This window comes from Scyliorhinus torazame, chromosome 14 (assembly GCF_047496885.1).
Source record: "Scyliorhinus torazame isolate Kashiwa2021f chromosome 14, sScyTor2.1, whole genome shotgun sequence".
In the NCBI taxonomy this organism is placed as follows: domain Eukaryota; kingdom Metazoa; phylum Chordata; class Chondrichthyes; order Carcharhiniformes; family Scyliorhinidae; genus Scyliorhinus; species Scyliorhinus torazame.
In genome coordinates, this window is record NC_092720.1 from 79,824,793 (window position 1) to 79,846,026 (window position 21,234).

Genomic DNA, 21,234 nt, shown 5'->3' on the forward strand with positions numbered 1-21,234 from the left:
GCCCACTGGCTGCGCGTGGCCCGGGTGGTGAAGATGGCGGCACCCACTGGCCACGTGTGGCCCGGGGGATGAAGATGGCGGCGCCCGGGAGATGAAGATGACTGGAGACCTGAGGCTAACCTGACCAGACTATCTTACTACCACATGGTGTATGCTCTAGTTGCTGCTCACGGGCTCTGACTGTCTCAGAGGCTGCATCCCAAGGGAGTGGGAAAACTAGTGCCCTCTGGCTTTATAGTGCTCGTTGACATAATATACACCAGTATATCATGGGGCAACACACGCTGATGGACACACAGTGGGACCAATCAACACACACAACACCGCAGCCAATCACCAGTGAGAGCACACGCACTTTAAAGACAGGGGGCATCAGAGTTCCTGCTCATTTGAGTTGCAGCTAGCTAGGAGGACAGAGCTCACAGCCTGTAACACAGATATTCACCATGTGCTGAGTGCATCGACTGGTCAGGATAAGGCAAAGGTCTTTAGTTAAAGCTAGTATCATATTAACCCACAGTCTGAGTATGTTTAAACAGTTAATGATTCAATAAAATAGTGTTTCATAGAATTTACAGTGCAGAAGGAGGCCATTCGGCCCATCGAGTCTGCACCGGCTCTTGGAAAGTGTTGCACTATTTCAAGTGTTGGTGACCTGTATGTGATTCCCGAACACCCAACACATCAGTCGTGTCCTGTCTGGTGATTGGCTGCTGTGTTCTGTGTGTTCACTGGTCATCCTGTGTGTCAATCACTGCCTGTCTGTGCACCATCATCTATCTACCTGTGTGTATATTATGACAGTGATTGTGAGGGGTCTCGTTCGTGGCCATGCAGAGGAGCGACCTGATGGAGTGGAGTGTGTCGGGTAGGACCTCCTGCCAGCGGGTAGTTGGGAGACTTCTCGACCGTAGGGCCAAAAGGACAGCCTTCCAAACTGTCGCGTTCTCCCTCTCCACCAGCCCGTTTCCCCGTGGGTTGTAGCTGGTCGTTCTGTTCGAGGTGATGCCCTTGCTGAGCAGGTACTGATACAGCTCATCGCTCATGAACGATGTACCCCGGTCGCTGTGGATATAAGTGGGGAAATCGAACAGGGTGAAGATGCTGCAGTGCCTTTATAACGGTGGCCGAGGTCATGTCGGGGCAGGGGACAGCGAATGGGAAGCGGGAGAACTCGTCGATGACGGTTAAAAAATAGGTATTGCAGTTGGTGGACGGGAGGGGCCCTTTGAAGTCCATGCTTAGTTGCTCAAAGGGCCCAGAGGCCTTTAGCAGGCGAGCCTTGCCTGGTCGATAGAAGTGTGGTTTGCACTCCGTGCAGATTTGGCAAGCCTTGGTCATGGCGCTGAACCTCCTCGGTGGAATGAGGTAGGTTGCAGGACTTAAGAAAATGGGCGAGCCAGGTGACCCCCGGGTGACAGAGGTCATTGTGGATAGCCCGCAGGCGATCCTCCTGCGCGTTGGCGCACGTGCCGCGGGACAGGGCATCTGGGGGCTCGTTGATCTCCCCTGAACGATACTTAATATCGTACTTGCAGGTGGAGAGCTCGATTCTCCACCTCAAGTTCTTGTCATTTTTGATCTTGCCCCGCTGCGCGTTATCGAACATGAAGGCGACCGACCATTGGTCAGTGACGAGGGTGAACCTCCTACCGGCTAGGTAGTGCCTCCAGTGCCGCACGGCCTTCTTCTCGACTGCAGAGTGCTGGATCTCGGAGGTGTTGAGGGTTTGGGAAAAGAATGCTACTGGCCTGCCTGCCTGGTTGAGGGTAGCAGCCAGGGCGACGTCTGACGCATCGCTCTCAACCTGAAAAGGGATGGTTTTGTCCATCGCGTGTATAGCGGCCTTGATGATGTCGGCCTTGATACGGCTGAAGGCCGACCGGGCCTCAGCCGTGAGGGTAAAAATTGTGGTCTTTATGAGTGGGCAGGCTTTGACGGCGCATTTGGGGACCCACTGGGCATAATAGGAGAAAAGCCCCAAGCACCGTTTAAGGGCCTTGAGACTATGGGGTAGGGGGAGTTCCTTGAGGGGCGCATGCTGCCGGGGTCGGGCCCTAGGACCCCGCTTTCTACAACGTAGCCGAGGATGGCTAGTCGGGTTGTGTGGAAAACGTATTTTTCTTTGTTGTTGGTCAGGTTGAGGGCCCGGGCGGTCTGGAGGAACTTTAAAAAAATATATATATTTTTTGGCATTTCTCATATTTATAAACAGTTGTATATATACATATCACATTTTTCTTGCCTGCACTAATTTCCTTATTATACAGAGGTTTAGTTTGTCCTTCGTTTAACTGACCCTACGTGCCTTTCATTGCCCTCTGGATCGGTCTATGGTTCCTCCCCATTCCCCCCCCCCTCCCCCCCCAGGGAAGCGAAAGCAAAGGCGTTATCCCCCTTCCCCATGTGTAACTCTGGCTGCTCTGATACCCCGAAGATTGCCACTATTGGGCACGGCTTCACCCTCACCCCCACAACCTTGGACATTGCCTCGGAGAAGGCTGTCCCGAACCCAGCAAGCTTGGGGCAAGCCCAAAACATGTGGGCGTGGTTGGCCGGGCCCCTCTGGCACCGCTCACATTTGCCCTCCACCTCCGGGAAGAACCTGCTCATTCGGGTTCTGGTCAGGTGCGCTCTGTGCACCACTTTGAGCTGCATTAGGCTTAGCCTTGCGCAGGAGGAGGTGGAGTTCACGCTGCTCAGTGCTTTGTTCCAGAGTCCTCATCCTACCTCTGTCCCCAGTTCGTCCTCCCATTTTTGTCTGATCTCGTCCAGTGGTGTTCGGGCTCTGTCCAGTAGCTGTCCGTATATTTTCCCACATAGCCCCCCCCTTCTCGTTGCTTGTGCCTATCAGGTCCTCTAGTAGTGCGCTTTCTGGGCCCCGGGGTACCCTACCGTCTCTTTGCGGAGGAAGTGTTTTATTTGGAGGTGTCTCATTTCCTGTCCTTTTGCTCACCTCCACTTCCTCGTCAGTTCATCCAGTGTCGCCAGTCTGTGCCCTACGTAGAAGTCCCCGACCATCAATGTGCCCCCGTCCCGCCTCCATCTTATGAAGGTGGTATCTAGCATGGCTGGGGGGAATCTGTGATTGCCGCACATGGTGGCCATGGGGGACATTTTAGTTATCCCGAAGTGTTGTCTGAGCGGGGTCCATGTTCTCAGCGTGGCCGCTACCACTGGGCTCGTTGTGTATCTTGTTGAGGGGGATGGGAGTGCTGCTGTGGCCAGGGCCCGGAGGGTCGTTCCTTTACAGGATGCCTCCTCCATTTGTACCCAATCTGTGTCGGGTTCTGGTACCCATCCCCTCACTCTTTCTGCCGTTGCTGCCCAGTGGTAGTATCGTGGGTTTGGTAAGGCCAAGCCCCCTTTGATTTTCCTTCTTTGCAGTGTCTGTTTCAGGATTCTCGGGTTCTTACCCCCCCCCCACACAAACGCCATGATTAGACTGTCTACGTTTTGGAAAAAAGCCTTGGGGATGAAGATCGGAATGGATCTAAACAGGAAGAGGAACCTTGGCAGTACGTTCATCTTGATCGTCTGCACTCTCCCCGCCAGGGAGATTGGGAGTGAGCCCCACCTTTGAAGGTCTCTTCTTACTTCCTCCACCAGGCTGGTCAGGTTCCACTTGTGGATCTGTGTCCAGTCTCTGGCTATCTGGATCCCCAGGTAGCGGAATATGTTCTGGGCTGTTTTGAACGGGAGCCCCTCCAGCTCTCTCCCTCCCCCGTTTGGGTTCACTGGGAATGCCTCGCTTTTGCCCAGGTCAAGTTTGTAGCCCGAGAAGGTTCCAAACTCTCAGCATTTGCAGTATTTCCTTCAGTCCCTCCTGTGGCTTCGAGACTTAGAGGAGCAGGTCATCTGCATAGAGTGAGACTCTGTGCTCTCTGTCTCCTCTCCGGATTCCCTTCCAGCTTTTCGCAGGGCTATCGCCAGGGATTTGATCGCTAGTGCGAACAAGAGTGGGGACAGGGGGAAGCCCTGTCTTGTTCCTCTCTGCAGCTGGAAGTATTTAGAGCTGGTGGTGTTAGTTCGGACGCTCGCTTTGGGAGCGTTGTACAGGAGCCTCACCCAGGCGGTGAACCCCACTTCTAGCCCAAACCGTTCCAGTACCTCAAGGAGGTATTTCCATTCGACTCTGTCGCAGGCCTTTTCTGCGTCCAGGGAGACAATCACCTCTGGTGCTCTCTCCCCAGGGGGGGTCATTATCACATTCAGCAGCTGCCTGATGTTCGCTGGGAGCTGCCTACCCTTGACAAAGCCGGTTTGGTCCTCTGCGACCACCGCTGGTAAGCAGCCCTCCAGCCTTTTGGCCAGGACCTTTGCGAGTATTTTCGCATCCACGTTCAGCAGTGAAATGGGTCTGTATGATCCGCATTCCGTCAGGTCTTTATTTTTTTTGGGTGTCAGTGAAATTGTGGTCTGCGCTAGCGTGAGGGACAGGGTGCCCCTTGCCAGTGAGTCCGCGAACATGCCCCTTAGGTGTGGGGCTAGGACTGGTGCAAATTTTTTGTAGATGTCCGCCGGGAACCCATCAGGTCCCGGTTCCTTCCCCGCCTGCATGGAGCTGATGCTCTCCATGATTTCTCCCAGGTCTATTGGTGCCTCCAGCTCTCCCCGTCTGTCTTCCCCCACAACTGGTAGTTCCACTCCGTCTAGGAACAGTTTCAGCCCCGCGTCCCCGTTGGGGGGCTCGGAGACGTACAGTCCCCGGTAGACGGTCTCGAATGCCCGATTGACCTCCTTTGGTTCTGTTACCAGTCTGCCTCTGCTATCCTTTACCTGCGCTATTTCCCTTGTGACTGCCTGCTTTCTCAGCTGGTGAGCCAATAGGCGGCCAGCCTTGTCTCTGTGTTCGTAGAAGGTCCCCCGTGTCTGGCGGAGTTGGTACACTGCTTTCCCAGTGGATAGCAGGTTAAAATCCATTTGCAGCTTTTTTCTCTCCGCCAGCAGCCCTACGGTCGGGGTCTCGGAGTATTTCTGTCGACTTCCAGGATGGAGTCCACCAGTTGTTGCCTGGCCACCCTCTCTTCCCTATCTCTGCTTGCCTTGTAGGCTATGATCTGTCCTCAAATCACGGCCTTCCGTGCCTCCCAGAACGTGAAGGGTGAGACCTCCACGTTTTGGTTGTTACTCACGTAGTTGCCTATGGCCCGTGATGTTTTCTGACAGAAGGCCTTGTCGGCCAGGAGGTCTGTGTCCAGCCTCCATGTGGGGCGCTGGGCACGGCCTGTCTCCAACCTCACATCTATATAGTGTGGAGCGTGGTCGGAGATAACGATCCCGGAGTACTCCGCTCCCGTGATCCCTGGAAGCACCGATTTCCCCACTGCAAAGAAGTCGATACGGGTGTATACCTTGTGTACTTGTGAGAAGTATGAAAATTCCTTCTCTCCTGGGTGCAGGAACCTCCACCGCTCCCATCTGCTCCATAAATGCTCCTAGTTCCCTAGCCATGCCAGTCTTTTTCCTGCTCTGGGGTTTGATCGGTTGGTCAGTGGGTCCTGTACACAGTACACAGTTGAAGTCGCCCCCCCATGATCAGTCGGTGTGTGTCAAGGTCGGGGATTTCTGCCATGGTCTTCTTTATGAATTCTGTGTCGTCCCAGTTGGGAGCGTACACATTTACCAGTACGACCGGTGCCACTTCCAGGACACCGCTGACCATGACGTACCGTCCCCCTGGGTCCGTAACTGTCTTGGTTTCCGTAAACTTGTCCTCTTACTAATTAATATTGCTACTCCCCTAGCCCTCGTCCCGTAGCATGAGTGGCATGTCTGTCCCACCCAGCCCTTCCTTACCAGCCGTCGGTCCTTCTCCCTCAGGTGAGTCTCTTGTAGGTAGATTATGTCTGCTTTCAGGCTTCTGAGGTGGGTGAAGACTCTGGATCTTTTGACCGGGCAGTTGAGTCCCCTTACGTTCCAGGTAACATTCCTGGTGGAGGGTTTGTGACCCACCGGTCCTGCAGGATCACCCATACCTACCATGCCCTCCGGGGTTTCCCTTCGTTAGGGGGCCGTACAAAATGGCCGCGGTCGCTGCTCTCACCATGAGGTCGGGCCCCAGGGCTCCGGGGTTTCCTTTTGTCCAGGGGGCACCCACCATGGCCGCCAGCTGTGTGTACCCCACGTGGTTGTGCCCCTGAGCTCCAGGGTCTCCCTTCGTCCTGAAGCCCTCCCGAGTGGCTGTTTGTGGCACCGTCTTGGTTCCTCGCTCTGCTCCATGCCTGCTGAGGCCTGTGTTCGTGCTGCTTATCTACCTCACCCTTCCCTTTGCTTCTCTTTTGTTCTGCGCTCTTCCTCCGAATCCTCTCCCGCCCTTAGTCCCTGTTCCTCTGTCCCCCCCCCCCGTGTTCTTCCCCCCCTCTGCCCTGCCCCCCCTTCTCTTTGTACCAGGCGCTCCCTCTCCCCTGAGAAGCGCACCGCGGCCCTCCTTTCTTCCTGCCCTCCGTGTTGGCCATCCTCGCTAGCACGGTGGCCCCCCTCCCAGCACTTGCCCTGTTCTGGTCCTGTTTTACCTTCCTGTTGCTAGCCCTTGTCTCGCCCTCCTGTCCGCCTTTTTAACCCTCATTCACCTTGCTTCGCTCCCCCCCATTGCATTGAGAGATGGAACGAGCCCGGGCACGAGTCAGCACAGTTCCGTGCAGTACACCAAACACGTGTGTCCAGTTCGTGATCGTATTGTCTCTGTTTGCGGTCTGCCCGCTGCTCTTTGTCCCGATTCTTCCTTTCTTTTCCATCCCCGTCGCTTTCATGATGGCCGTTGTGGCTGTCCCGCCCCCAGTTTGTTTGCTCTAACAAACTCCGCTGCCGCTGGGGTGTTAAAAAACAGCTCCTTCCCCTCAAATGTTACCCAGAGTTTAGCCGGGAATAACATCCCAAATTTCACATTACTTTTGTAGAGTGCTGATTTGGCCCTGTTGAATTCAGCCCTTCTTTTGGCCAGGTCCGCCCCAGTGTCCTGGTGATGCGCAATCAATTACTCTCAAGACGAAGTGATTCATAACTGAAGGCTTTAATCTGCTAGAACTCTTCCCCAGCAGCTTTGATACAGAAAGTGAAGGCTGCTGGGATGGCACCGGTTCTTATACTCCGCCTCTCAGGGCGGAGCTACGTACATCACCCAATGGTAAACTCCTGGGTCTAACCAATGGTCATCCACCTCTCAGGTACCGCAATACCTGGTATTACCACATTCACCCCCTGTTAAAAAAGAGCCCGGCGGGGTGATGGCTAGCGCTAATAGTTGCCTTTCGCATGGTATGAGCAGGTATGGAGGTACCGTGATGTCGAGGGTATTAACAAAGTGTTCACAGTGCAGCAATCAGTCGATCGGGTGGCCTGGTCGTCCTCCTGGAGCGCCTGGGCTTCGGCGGTGATTCTGATGGGGGTCCAGGCGGTTGCGACTCCGGGAGCGTGATGTCGTCCTCCCAGGCAGTTTTGTCACCCCTAGGTGGCGCTGTTGGGGCAAAAGGTGAACAATGTGGGGAAAGCGCCTGTAGGGGGCGTCGGTGTGTGTTCGGGCCTAGGCAGGAGTGGCGGGAGTACTGACCCTCCAGTTAGGTGCTGCGGGGAGGGTGGGGGTGGGGGCAATGGTTCGGGTGCACGTGGGGTTCCGGCGGGCGCCAGGTCCCGAAGGGAGTCCGTGTCTTGGCGGCCGTCAGGGAACGCTACGTAGGCGTACTGGGGGTTGGCGTGCAGCAGGTGTACCCTCTCGACCAACGGGTCCGACTTGTGCGCCCTCACATGTTTCCGAAGCAGGATGGGTCCGGGTGTCGCTAGCCAGGTTGGGAGTGAGGTCCCGGAGGAGGACTTCCTGGGGAAAACAAGGAGACGTTCATGAGGTATCTGATTTGTGGTTGTACAGAGCAGTGACCGGATGGAGTGGAGGGCCACAGGGAGGACTTCGTGCCAGCGGGAGACTGGGAGATTCCTGGACCGTAGGGCCAGCAGGACGGTCTTCCGTTCTCCCTCTCTACCGGCCTGTTTCCCCGGGGGTGGAACTTGTTGTCCTGCTCGAGGCGATGCCCTTGCTGAGCAGGAATTGACGCAGTTCGTCGCTCATAAAGGAGGAATGGGAACCGGGAGCACTCGTCAATCACGTTAAGGAAGTACATGTTGCGGTTGTTGGAGAGGAGGGGGCCTTTGAAGTCCATGCTGAGGCGTTCAAAGGGATGGGAAGCCTTTATCAGGTGCGCCCTCTCTGGCTGGTAGAAGTGCGGTTTGCACTCCACGCAGATTTGGCAGTCCCTGGTGACGGTCCTGACCTCCTCGATGGAGTAGGGCAGGTTGCGGGTCTTGATAAAATGAAAAAAACGAGTGACCCCCGGGTGGCAGAGGTCCTCGTGGAGGGATCGGAGGAGTGGCGAATTTCGGAAGCGTGGAGGGTACGGGAGAAGAAAGCCACAGGCCTGCCCGCTTGGTTGAGGGTGGCCGCCAGAGCTACGTCGGACGCATCGCTCTCGACCTGGAAGGGGAGGGACTCATCGATAGCGCGCATCGTGGCTTTTGCAATGTCTGCTTTGATACTGGCTGGTGGGCCTCCGTCGACAGGGGGAAGGTTGTGGACTGGATCAGGGGTCGGGCTTTGTCTGCGTAGTTGGGGACCCACTGTGCGTAATAGCTGAAGAACCCGAGGCAGCGCTTGAGGGCCTTGGGCGAAGGGTTTGCAATCCGGGGTGAGGTTCGCAAACAGGGAAGGCGGGTCGACCTTAAGGGTCGTGAGGCCGCAGACAGTAAGGGGGGGGGTATAGGGCCACCAAATTTAAAAGTCAGGCTTTGCAAATGGCACTGGAAATCCAGCCCAAGGAGGGTGGCTGTGCAGAGGTGCGGCAGGACGTACAGGCGGAATTTGTTGAATCTCCTGCCTTGGACAGTGAAGTTCGCTAGGCAGAACCCCTTTATCTCCACCAAGTGTGACCCGGAGGCCAGCGAGATCCTTTGATTTACGGGATGGGTGACAAGAGAACAGCGCCTTACCGTGTCGGGGTGAACAAAGCTTTCCGTTCTCCCAGAATCAATCAAGCACGACGTCTCGTGGCCGTTGATGGAGATCGTCGTTGTAGCTGTTGCAAGCGTCCGGGGCCGACTCTGGTCCAGAGTCACCGAGGCCAGCTGAAGTAATTAAGAGTTCTGGTCGGGCAGCATGTAGTCGGCTGTGCTGGGGGCCTGGGGCCCCATCCAAGATGGCGTCACCCATGAGTCGCACACGGTGTCCGGGGATGAAGAAGATGGTGGCGGCGAGGGACAAAATAGCGGTGCCCACCCGTCCAGCGTGGTGTCCGGGGGGCAAAATGGCCGCGCCCGCGGGTCGCACGTGGCCTTAGGATAGGGGGGCGGCGGTGAGCGCTGGATGGTCGGGGCCTGAAAAGGGGGTTGCCGATAGTCGCTGGAGACCGCGGCCACGGCGCGGGCCTGGCAGACCCCCACATAGTGGCCCTTCTTGCCGCACCCTCTGCAGGTGGCGGTGCGGGCCGGGCAGCGCGGGCGGGGATGATTCGCCTGCCCGCAAAAGAAACAGCGGTGTCCGGCGGCGTTAGCGGGCCATCTCGCCGCGCAGGCTTGCGGGGTCAGGGGAAAGGTCTGAGGGGCTGCCGCTACGGGGTGCCACGCAGCCCAGGGGGCCGCCGTGCGATCGGGTGCAAAGGACAGCGCGTTTTTATAGGCAATGTCCATGGACCCTGCCAGGGCCCGTGCCTCTGTAAGTCTCAGAGTGTCCATTTCTAGGAGCCTTCGGCGGATATCGGGGGACGTCATACCTGCCACGAAAACATCCCTGATCAAAAGTTCTGTGTGCTCGCTCCCCGAAACTGGCGGGCAGCCACAGTTTCGGCCCAGCACCAGCAGCGCCTGGTAGAAGTCTTCCAACGTTTCCTCGGGGCTTTGTCTCCTAGTCGCCAGCAGGTGACGAGCGTAGACCTGGTTCACAGGGCGGATATAATGTCCTTCTAGCAGCTCGATCGCGGCAGCATAATTTTCCGCCTCCTCGATAAGAGGGTAGATCCCAGGGCTGACCCGTGAGCGTAGGAGATGCATCTTTTGTCCTTCTGTGGGGGTGTAGGCGGCCGTGTCGAGGTAGCCCTTAAAGCACGCCAGCCAATGTTTGAAAATAGCAGCAGAGTTGTCCGCATGGAGGCTGAGCTGAAGGCACTCCGGTTTGATACGGAGATCCATCCTTCCAACTGAAGTTGTAACAGATTAAATTGATGCGCAATCAATTACTCTCAAGATGAAGTGATTCATAACTGAAGGCTTTAATCTGCTACAACTCTTCCCCAGCAGCTTCGATACGGAAAGTGAAGGCTGCTGGGACGGCACCGGTTCTTATACTCCGCCTCTCAGGGCGGAGCTACGTACATCAGCCAATGGTAGACTCCTGGGTCTAACCAATGGTCATCCACCTCTCAGGTACCGCAATACCTGGTATTACCACACCTGGTATACCCTTATGTTCTTCCCTTCCCACGTGCTCGCTTTCGTCTGCCGGGCCCACTTTAGGATTTTTTTTCCCTGTCTTGGAACGTGTGCAGCTTCACGATAATCGATCTGGGCTGCTCCCCGGCTTTGGGCCTGGGTCGGAGCAACCTGTGCGCCCTGTCGATTTCTGGGGAGTTTGGAAACTTCTCCCTTCCCACTAGCTTGCCCAGCATTTGGGTGACGTAGCCTGTTGGATCTCTGCCCTCCATCCCCTCTGGCAGACCCACTATTTTAACATTCTGCCGTCTGGACCTATTTTCCTGGTCCTCCACTTTCCCTCTTAGGCTCCCCTGGGTCGTTACCAGCCTTTTCACCTCGGTTTCCTGAGTTACCATCCTGTCGCTCTGGTCCGAAGGCGGCTCTCTCCAACTCCTGAATAGTTTTCTCCTGCACCTTTCCAGGCCGTTGATGGTTCGCTGCATTTTTTCTGTTGTCTCCGCCAGCATCTCCTTCGTCATTGTGTGGAGCTCTGTCCTGAGTGCTTCCCTCATGGATTTTATCTCCGTTTTTATCTCCTCCTTTATGGCGTTTATTTCCGTTTTCAGCACGCTTCTCCATTCCTCCCCCTGTGCTGGGGGTGGGGTGGGGGGGGGGGGAATGGTCGCCACGTCCTGTTCCTGCTCCGCTGTTCGGCTCACCAGATTTTCCACTTCCTGGTTCACCTGAACCTCCGCCTCGCCCCGTGGGGTCGTCTGCCTGCACGGCCGCAGCTCCTGCTTTTTTCCTTCGCCTTCGCTGCTGTTCCTTCTTACATCTCGCTGTCCCCTCAATTTATTATTTGGAGGCATATTTCTGTCTGTGCCTTCCTTTTAAGAACAATTTTGTTTTATAAAAAGGGATTTATTTTTTTTGGAAAGTTTTTTTTCCCTTTAAAAAAGTTTTTCTTTTTTAACAAAAATTTGCAGGAGAGGAACAAGGAAGGTTGAATTAAAAAATTCTTATTTTGTTCTTGTGATCCTCTCCGTGCTCCGACTTTCAGTCCGTTTCTGAGCGATCCCCACTCCTCCACGTTGAGCTCACCGGGACCAGTCTCTCCTTTTTTTTTTCTCCCTCTCCAGCTCCGTGGATCAGAGCTCTGGCGCCTGGGCAGGGTTGAATTGGCGGGGCCTAAGGAATTTTTTTTTTTTTTTTAATTCACCGGGAAACCCCCCCCCCCAAAAAGCCGTGATTTTGTGGCTGTGCGGGAGCGTCTTTGCTGCGGCCGCTCCGTTCGCGATCGCCACCGGGAGTCTGGAGGAACTTTTCGAGGTTTGCGTCATGGTCCTGCTGATCATGGCCGCAGATGGTGACATTGTCCAAGTACGGGTAAATAGCCCGCAGCCCGTACTGGCCCACCATTTGGTCAATCGTCCTCTGGAAGTCGGAGATCCCATTAGTAATGCCAAAGGGGACCCTAAGGAAGTGGAAAAGCCGGCCGGCTGCTTCAAAAGCAGTATCGAGGCAGTCTTCTGGGCGGATAGGGAGCTGGTGGTAGGCAGATTTCAGATCAACCGTGGAGAACACCCGGTACTGTGCAATCCGGTTGACCATCTCTGTTAAGCGGGGGAGGGGGTACGCATCGAGCTGTGTGAAGCGGTTTATGGTCTGGCTATAATCCACGACCATCCGTTTCTTTTCCCGGACTGGACTACCACCACTTGTGCCCTCCAGGGGCTGTTGCTAGCCGCGATGACCCCCTCTTTCAGTAAACGCTGGACCTCTGACTTGATGAAAATCATATCTTGGGCACTGTACCGCTGGTCCCTGGTGGCGACGGGCTTACAGTCGGGGGTGAGGTTCGCGAATAGTGAGTGGGGTGCAACTTTCAGTGTTGCGAGGCTGCATACCGTGACGGGGGCAAGGGTCTGCCGAACTTCAGGGTCAGGCTTCGGTGGCTACATGGGAAATCCAGGCCGAGCAGCAGGGGGGCACAGAGGTGAGGAACGATGTACAGCTTGAAACGGGCATATTCGGCGAACTGGATCGCGAGATTCGCAATACAGTACACCTTGATTTGGACCGAATGGGACCCAGAGGCGAGGGCGATGGTTTGGGATGTGGGATAGGTGTGCAGGGAGCAGCGCCTTACCGTTTCTGGGTGCACGAAACTCTCCCTGCTCCCGGAGTCGAAAAGGCAGGGAGTGTCACGCCCGTTGATTTGGGCGAGCATCATGGAGTTCCGCAGGTGATTTGGCCATGACTGGTCGAGGGTGATTGCTCCCACCTCTGGGTAGTCTGAGTCTTCTGCCGAGTCGGAGCCACAAAATGGCCGTCCCCGTCGGTCGCACGTGTCAGGTTTAGAAGATGGCCACTGCCAAGATGGCCGCCCCCATGACTCGCACGAGGCCGATGACGTGCCAGAAAGGGGCGTTTCCGGCCGGCGCACAGCCGCGTTGCGGGGCCTGTGGGCCTGTGAGCTCAATTTTCGGGCCTGTTGGGCTTTTTGTTCCTGGGCCTTGGGCCTGGTCAGGCAGAAATGCCCCTTCTTTCCGCAGTCGCTACAGGTCGCGGAACGGGTCGCTGCGCGGCGCAGGCCCGTGGCGTGACTGAGTCTGGGGAAGGCCGAGAGGGGCTCGCGGGGTCCGCGGGATACGTGCCGAGGTTCTGGTAGGCCACTTTCCGTTTCCTGCTGATCTTTCGCCCTGTTTTCCCGGAGTCGCTGCCTAATATAGTTCGATCGGATTCCAGACACATAGGCGTCGCGGATGTATAGGTTCATGTGGACGTCCGCGGTCACATCTTGATGGTTACAGTTTCTAGGGAGCATGGTGAGCTTTTCCAAGTACTCGTCCAGTGATTCCCCTGAGCGCTGCCGGCGAGTAGAGAGTAGATGCCGTGCATGTACCTCATTGATGGATTTTACGAAACGCTTCCTCAGAATCTCGATCGCAGCGCTGTAGTTGGCTGCCTACTCGATCAGGCCGGAGATTCTGTGGCTCATTCGGGCGTGGAGTAGGCACAGCTTGCGAGGCTCGGCGACGGGGACTGCTGAGGAGTCCAGGTAGGCCTCAAAACACCGAAACCAGTGTTCAAAAATTTCTTTGACTTCCGGCGTACGTGCGTCCAGGTCGAGCTTTTCTGGCTTGAGACCGCTACCCATCCTATTGTAATCTGTTTATTAAATTGATATACCCTCAATTATGACACGAGAGAGTGTACTCGTAAAACGAAGGCTTTAATAAACAGAGAACTTCGCCAGCCAGAGAGATGAGTGCTCACTGAGCGCCGCCCACAGAACGTCACCTTATATCCAGCCCCTGGGAGGTGGAGCAAGAGGCGGAGTCCCCCAGGGTTCCAAACCCGGTCTTAAAGGGACATTACATGCATGATCTTAAAGGCACATTACCCATTCATCACATTATCCTTGATGACAGTGACAAGGTCAGACTCCAAAGAGGTGATCCATTCACTATGGTCAGACAATGCAGTCTCCATGTCCTTGTGGCTCTTGTGCTTCAACGGTCTGGCTGGTGATCTCGAAAACTGAATGAAAAGGGGCCAAAGCTATCTCGAACGATCTTTTAAGATCCAACGTCAAACATGATCAGTATTTTTTGAGTTCAACTGACAAAATTTTGCTAAGTGCTTTGGCCATTCGTAGAATGGCTGGGAAAAAGTTCCCATCGGCATCTTACCTCCCCTTAAACCGTGGAAGGTTTCAGAATCTGTCATCAAAATTCAGGCTGATATTTTTACGGCATTGTCTCTCCTGGGCATCACAGAAATAGGGAACTCTTTCCAGATAATTTCAGGGTTTTTGGGGGGAAGTTAAAGACCATGGCATCAGGAAAAAAGACAGAAAGGTCAGGTTTCCAGCAGGAGGCACCTCGTGACCTCATGTCTTCCCCTCACATCACGCCACTGGGACTGAAATTTAGAGAAAAAAAAATGGCGATGGCTAATCTTCAACATCAAGTTCACTTTCTCACCCTATCCGCATATTCCACGATTCCGTTAGAGCCCAAAATCTATCGATTTCAGCCTAGAACATACTCAATGAGTGAACATCCACAGCCCTTGGGGAAAGGGAACATTTTAAATGAAGAAATTCCTCCTCATCTTAGTTTTAAATGGCGACCCCTTATCTGGAGGCTAGGCTTCTAATTCAAGATTCTCGACATTTACTATATTAACACCTCCCAGAATCTTATGATGTTTCATGAAGTCACCCCTCAATCTTCTAAATTCCACAGAAGTTGACCCCATTCTACTCATCTTTGTGTCATAGGACAACACTCTCTTCCTAGGAATCAATCCAGCGACCCCTCATTGCACCCCTTCTAAGGCACTTGTATCCTTCCTTAGGTATGTAGATCAAATCCATACACTGTATTCCACAATAGTAGTAAGACGTCCTCCATACTTCTACTCCAACCATTTGCAATAAAAAGCAACATACCATTGCAGCACGGTAGCACAGTGGTTAGCACTGCTGCTTCACAGCGCCAGTGTTCCAGGTTCGTTTCTTGACTTGGGTCACTGTCTGTGTGGAGTCTGCACGCACTCCCCATGTCTGCATGGGTTTCCCTGGGTGCTCTGGTTTCCTCCCACAAGTCCCGAAAGACGTGCTTATTAGGTGAATTGGACATTCTGAATTCTCCCTCCGTGTATCCGAACAGGAGTGTGGTGACTAGAGGATTTTCACAGTAACTTCATTGCAGTGTTAATGTACGCCTATTTGTGACACTAAGAAATATTATTATTATTATTTATCCTTGCGGGCAACACGGTGGCACAGTGGATTAGCCCTGCTGCCTCACGGCGCTGAGGTCCCAAGTTCAATCCCGGCTCTGGGTCACTATCCATGTGGAGTGTGCGTGGGTCTTGCCTCCACAACCCAAAGATGTGCAGCTTAGGTGGATTGGCCACGCTAAATTGCTCCTTAATTGGATAAAATGAATTGGGTACTCTAACTTAAAAAAATATATATTTATCCTTGCTAATTCAACATTAGCTTCCTGTGTTGTGTTTAAGGACAGATGGTGATATGATGGATTTTAAGATTAGGCTCTTGATGGAACAGGCAGTGGGACCTTGGATTTAATGCCTCATCCAAAAGACATCACCTCCAACAGTGCAACATTCCTCCAGAACTGCACTGGGGTATCAGCAATGACTTGCGTGATCAAGCCATGGAGTTGGAATCCAAAGGAAGAAAATCCAGCCAGTGTCAACATTCTCAATCAAGACCTTGCTTCAAATGGTCAACAGCGTATTCCCAATGGAGACACAAAATCTTGCTCTCCTGGAGTCTTGTTACCATTTCAAACTAATTTTAAATGTAAATTCAATTATTTAATCACTTTCAAAGGTGACACGATTACAAATATATCAGGAAAGCTGAGGTAACAAGGAGCTCTAGGCCAGATAAGTATTATTTTGTTTGTTCTTCAAATTCTGCTTTCATTATTCAAACGTTGTGGTTTGTGGGCCGTAACTGGAACAAATGCTCTGAGCTGAATGGATATCTTTGATCAGTGCTTCTTGAGGCATTGCAAGTAAAAGATATGGATCAGCTTTTGCAGCAGGACCTCAGTTTACTGTATATCCACTCTTTATCCTATCGGTGTTAGAGACCACATAAAGGGAACTACAGAAATAATAGATGCATTCATATTATTTTCGAGGCTGCCCACTGCACAATTAGCTACTTGAGGAGGTATCTGCACATACTGTAATGTATTCTATTGTATATTTCAGCCACACATCAATTTGAAATTCAGTTCATAAGACTGAGTTTCCTGGCTTTCATTGATTCAGCTTTCATCAATTTAGAAAATTAATTTGTTGCTCCATTAAATCATACACACTGGTGCAATTATTCATATTGCCATCTGGTTTTTAGTCAAATAGGTTCCATGGTTGCAGGTGTGGATAATGATTAAGCAGTGATGCAATTGCTGAATTATCCAATTATTGTATCATTATAAGATCCAGAAGAACATGTGCAACTGATTTTTTAGTACATCTCATTGCTAAATATTTTAATTATTTAACAATATAATTCGATCAAAGTTTTAAAAAGTTGTAAAAAGACTTAAATGGACAGTCATCTAACAGGCCAAGGTGCTTTTAAATAGGACATTTCCCAGTTTGGGAAATCTATTTTGTAGAAGAGGGGAACATGCCATGTTAACTAGCGAGCATACCGGAAGGTGAGGTTACTTGTTTAATCGCTTCTTGGCCTTTTGGCTAAGATCAAGTGTTTTTCCGATCTGCAACATTGAAATCCCGATCGGCGGAGAACCCCCATTTACGGCGGAATCGGGGGCGGTGCTGTTTTTGCAATGCTCTGCCCCCTCAAAAATGCCATACTCAGGGAGTACGCCGCACGCCGTATGGACGGTCTCAGGTCGTCACCTGAGGCCCTCCCCTGATGCTCTGCCCCGATGGGCTGAGTCCCTGAAGGCATCGCGCGCGTGTGCTCACACTGTTCAGGGACCACAGTCGGGGGAGGCATTCTGCTGGCAGGCTGGGCTTTGGCGGGGGCTGGGGGGAACTGGTGGTGGGTGGTCCGGGGGTGGCGAGGCTGGTTACAGGGGGGATGTTTTTGGCAGGCCAGGTCCGCACGTGGCTGGCGCTGTGTTGCGCGGCTTGGCTGCCGCAGGCCGGCGTGCGCATATGCAGTCACGGACCCGGCCATTCTCTGGCCATATCTGCATGTAAAGTTTTCACTGCATGGCTGCTAGCCCTCCCACCAGACAGAGGATCGGTGCGGGGCGGTGCCGACTTTCTGGTGTAAGACCAGTCAGATCCTACGGACATAGCCACAGGAGCGTAGAATCCAGTCCCAAGCGTGCGATCAGGTGTAATGCCTGTTCCCATCAGCTTGAACATAATGGGCAGGATTCTCCAATAATGGGGCTGTGGCCCCACACCAGCGTCAAAAGAAAGTCCAGAGAGATTCTCTTACCTGAAGGGGGCTAGCAGGGCCCTGGAGTACTCCTCGCAGCTCTGCCTGCCAATACGGGGCCCTGCACTTCCGGTCGGGAGTCCGTGCACGCGCACAGCGGCGGCCGCCCCGCGCCACATGGCGGACTCACTACGCGAAGCAGCCAGCCCCCACAATATAGATCCCCCCGGATCGCGCGCGCCCGCAGATCGGTGGCCCCCGATCGCTAGCCTGGCCTTCCCTGAGGGCGCCCCCTGTGAAGGATCCCCCGCCCCCCCCCCCCACCAGGGCGGCCGTGGACTGAGTCCGCTGCCGCCGTCGACCGTTCCCAACATGCGAAATGTGGTTAGAACCACGCTGTCGGAAACCCGGCCAGTTTTCTTGGGCGAATCGCGATGGGGGTCTCTGTCAATGGCCCCCTACCGACGCAGCATAGGCGGCGCATGCACGATTCGCGGCAATTCTCCAGGGACCGGAGAATTGCGGGAGTTGCGTTGCGCCGGTTTTCGACGTCAACGCCCATTATCTGACCCCGCGCCGATCATGATTTTGGCGCGGAAGCTCAGAGAATCTCACCCAGTATGTTTCTCTTATGGAGACCATGAATTGGATTTGATTTGGATTGAATTAGTTTTTGCAGCAAGCAGGGAAATGGATCATTCTGCACATTGGCTTTGTAACTCTGAGGAAGCAATAACATTTTAATAGGACATTTGTCTGTTTTTACTAATTAACATTGAAACCATTTAAGCCCATTAAGGAATATTTTGTGAAAAGCAGAAATTTCTTTCAAGATATCTTTAAAATGAAGAATGCTGAAAGTGTGCTTCTCATGTGCACTGTTCTTGGCACGAGGTAGAATAATCAAACCATAGAATCCCTACAGTGCAGAAGGTGCTGTTAACAGTGTTCCTAAACACATTCCCCTACAAAAGGCCGCCTCCGTCTGCCCCCCCCCCCCCCCCCCCCCACACCAACTCCTTCCCCACTTCCTAACCATAGATATGTTAGCTTCTCAATAATAATTCATTATATTTGGCAAAGCCAGCCCACCCCCTCCTTGCCCCCACTCCAGCAGCGTCTTCTTGACCCGTGGTGTTTTCCCTGACCACACAAACCCCAAAATCAACCCGTTGGCCTTCTAAAAAAATGATTTGGGGACGAAGTCCAGGAGTTTCTGAAAGACAAATAAAAGCCATGGCAGCACCGTCATTTTCACTGTCTGCACCTGCCATGCCAGCGACAATGACAACACATCCCATCTCTTAACATCTCCCTTCATCTGCTCCACCAACCGAGCCATATTCAGCTTATGCAGCTGCGCCCATCCCCGCACCACCTGGATACCTGAAGCTTGTCCCCATCACCTTGAACGGCACTCTCCCAACCTCCTCCCCTGCACTCTGGCCTCGATCGGGAACACCTCCCTCTTCCCCATATTTAGCTTGTATCTGGAAAACTGGCCAAACTCATGATTCCCCAATATCCCCATGTGTCCGAAATATACAGCACCAGGCCGTCCGCATACAGCGAGACCCTGTGCTCACACCAAACCCCCAACCCCCTGCACAATCCCTCTCCAACTCTTCAACGTTCTAAGCGCCATTGCCAATGGTTCTATTGCCAAGGCAAAGAGCAACGGGGAGTGTGGGCACCCCTGCCTTGTCCCACGGTATAACTCAAAGTAATCCAAGTTCATCGATTTGTCCGCACGCTTGCTTCCGGCGCCTTCTACAACAGCTGGACCCAATCCACAAACCCCTGCCCGAGTCCAAATCGTCCCAACCCTTCCCAGAGATACTCCCACTCCACTTGATTAAAAGCCGTCTCTGCATCCATTGCCACTGCCCCCTCTATGTCTAGTCGCTCTGGGGACATCATTATCACATTTAATAATCTCTAACATTTGCCGACAATTGCTGCCCCTTTACAAACCCCATCTGGCCTTCCCCTATCACCCCGGCGCACAGTCCTCAATATGTGAGGCCAGGATTGTCGCCAGCAACTTAGCATCACATTTAATAAGGTTATCGGGCGGTAGGCCCCACATTGCTCCAGAACTTTATCTTTCTTCAATATTCAAAAGCTCCCCCTTTTCCCTCGCCTCATTATACGTCCTCACCAACAGAGGCCCCAGCTCCCCCCAAACTTCTTATAAAATTCCACAGGGAACCCTTCCGGGCACGGGGCCTTCCCTGCCTGCATTGCCCCAATGCTCTCCATCAGCTCCACCATCCCAACGGGGGCCCCAACCCCTTCACCTGTTCCTCCTCTACCTTGTGAAATTCCAACCCATCCAGGAACCGACACATTCCCTCCCTTCTGGCCGGTGAATCCAATTCATAAAGTCTCCTGTAAAACTCCTCGAATACCCCATTTACCCTCACCATAGCCAGTACCACTCTTCCCATCCCGTCCTTCACCCTTGCTATCTCCCTTGCTGCCTTCTGCTTCCTAAGTTAGTGGGTCAGCATCTTACTACCGGCATCCCCTCCAGCTTCCCGCTCACCAACATGAACCTCTCCCGAATCTGCCACAATGTTCCCAACCTCGAACGCCACCCGCTTGTTTACCAGCACTGCTACCCCCTCTTCTTCATCTCCAACCCCGAATGAAAGACTTGCCCTACCGACCCTTTCCTTTATCAGTCTGATCCCCGATCTTCAGATGTGATTCTTGCAAAAACGCCACGTCCACCTTCAAGCTCCTAAGGTACACGAACACACACTGGCCCATACAGCCCCTTCACATTCCATGTGACCACCTGATCAGGGGGCACTCGCCCCCCTTCCCTGCCGACCAACCAAATCCTTTCTTTAGCTAGTCCCTGGCCCGTGTCACGCAACCCTCGAGGCCCACCCTCGGATGCCCACCGTCATCACTCCTTTTCTTGCCACGTCAACAACCCCATCCCCCTCTACTGCACTAACCACCTGGCCACCCTCCACTGTGTTCCCATTAGCTAGCCCGCCCAGCTAGCCTGGCAGCCCCCGCCCAAGGCTAATAAGCCTCCTACCCCCCACTGATTTCCCTCCCACCTGCTCACAAACCTCCGTGGAGCAAACAACAATGAAACAAGAAAAATGGTGCACTCGCCCTCGACGCTCCCCAAGCATCCCGCCACCATACCCAACAAAACATCTCAATGGAGAAAATTGAGAAACAAACAAATGAAAGACAAAAAAAGATCAAACATCTCCTCACATCTCCTCCAAAGTTCAGTGTCCTCCTTCTGCCAGCCCAATGTCTCTCAAAACTTCTATCGCCTCCTCCTCCGAAGTAGTGTTCTCGGTTATTAAAAGTAACCCAGAGGCGGGCCGGGTACAGTATCCCAAACTTCACCCTCTTCTTAAAGAGGGCAGCCTTCACTCGATTGAACCCAGCTCTCCTCTTCGCCAGGTCCATGCCCAGGTCCAGGTACATGCGAAGCTCGTTCCCTTCCCAGTTGCACCTCCTTGTCTGCCTTGCCCATCTCAATATCTTTTCCTTATCCAGCACCACCATCACCCTCGGCGGCTCATTCACCTGCAGCTTCCTCATCATCGTCCTGTCCGCTTGGTCAACCTCCAGAGGAAGGTCGACAACCCCCTCCCTCGTCAACGTCTCCACATCTTGGCTGCATAAGTGTCGGCGTCCACTCCCTCAATGCCTTCAGGCATCCACACGATTCCTAAATTTTGTGTCCGGAAGCGATTCTCCAGGTCCTCCACCTTCTCCTTTAACCGCTTCTGAACCTCCCGCATCCACATCTATTTCAGCCGGCAACAGGGTGAGCTGCTCCTCATGCTCCCCCACCACCTCCTCCACTTTCTGAATAGCCTGGCCCTGGGACTCCAGCCTCTGTTCCACGCGGTCAATTCCCGCTTATAGTGGTTCCACCACTTTAGCTA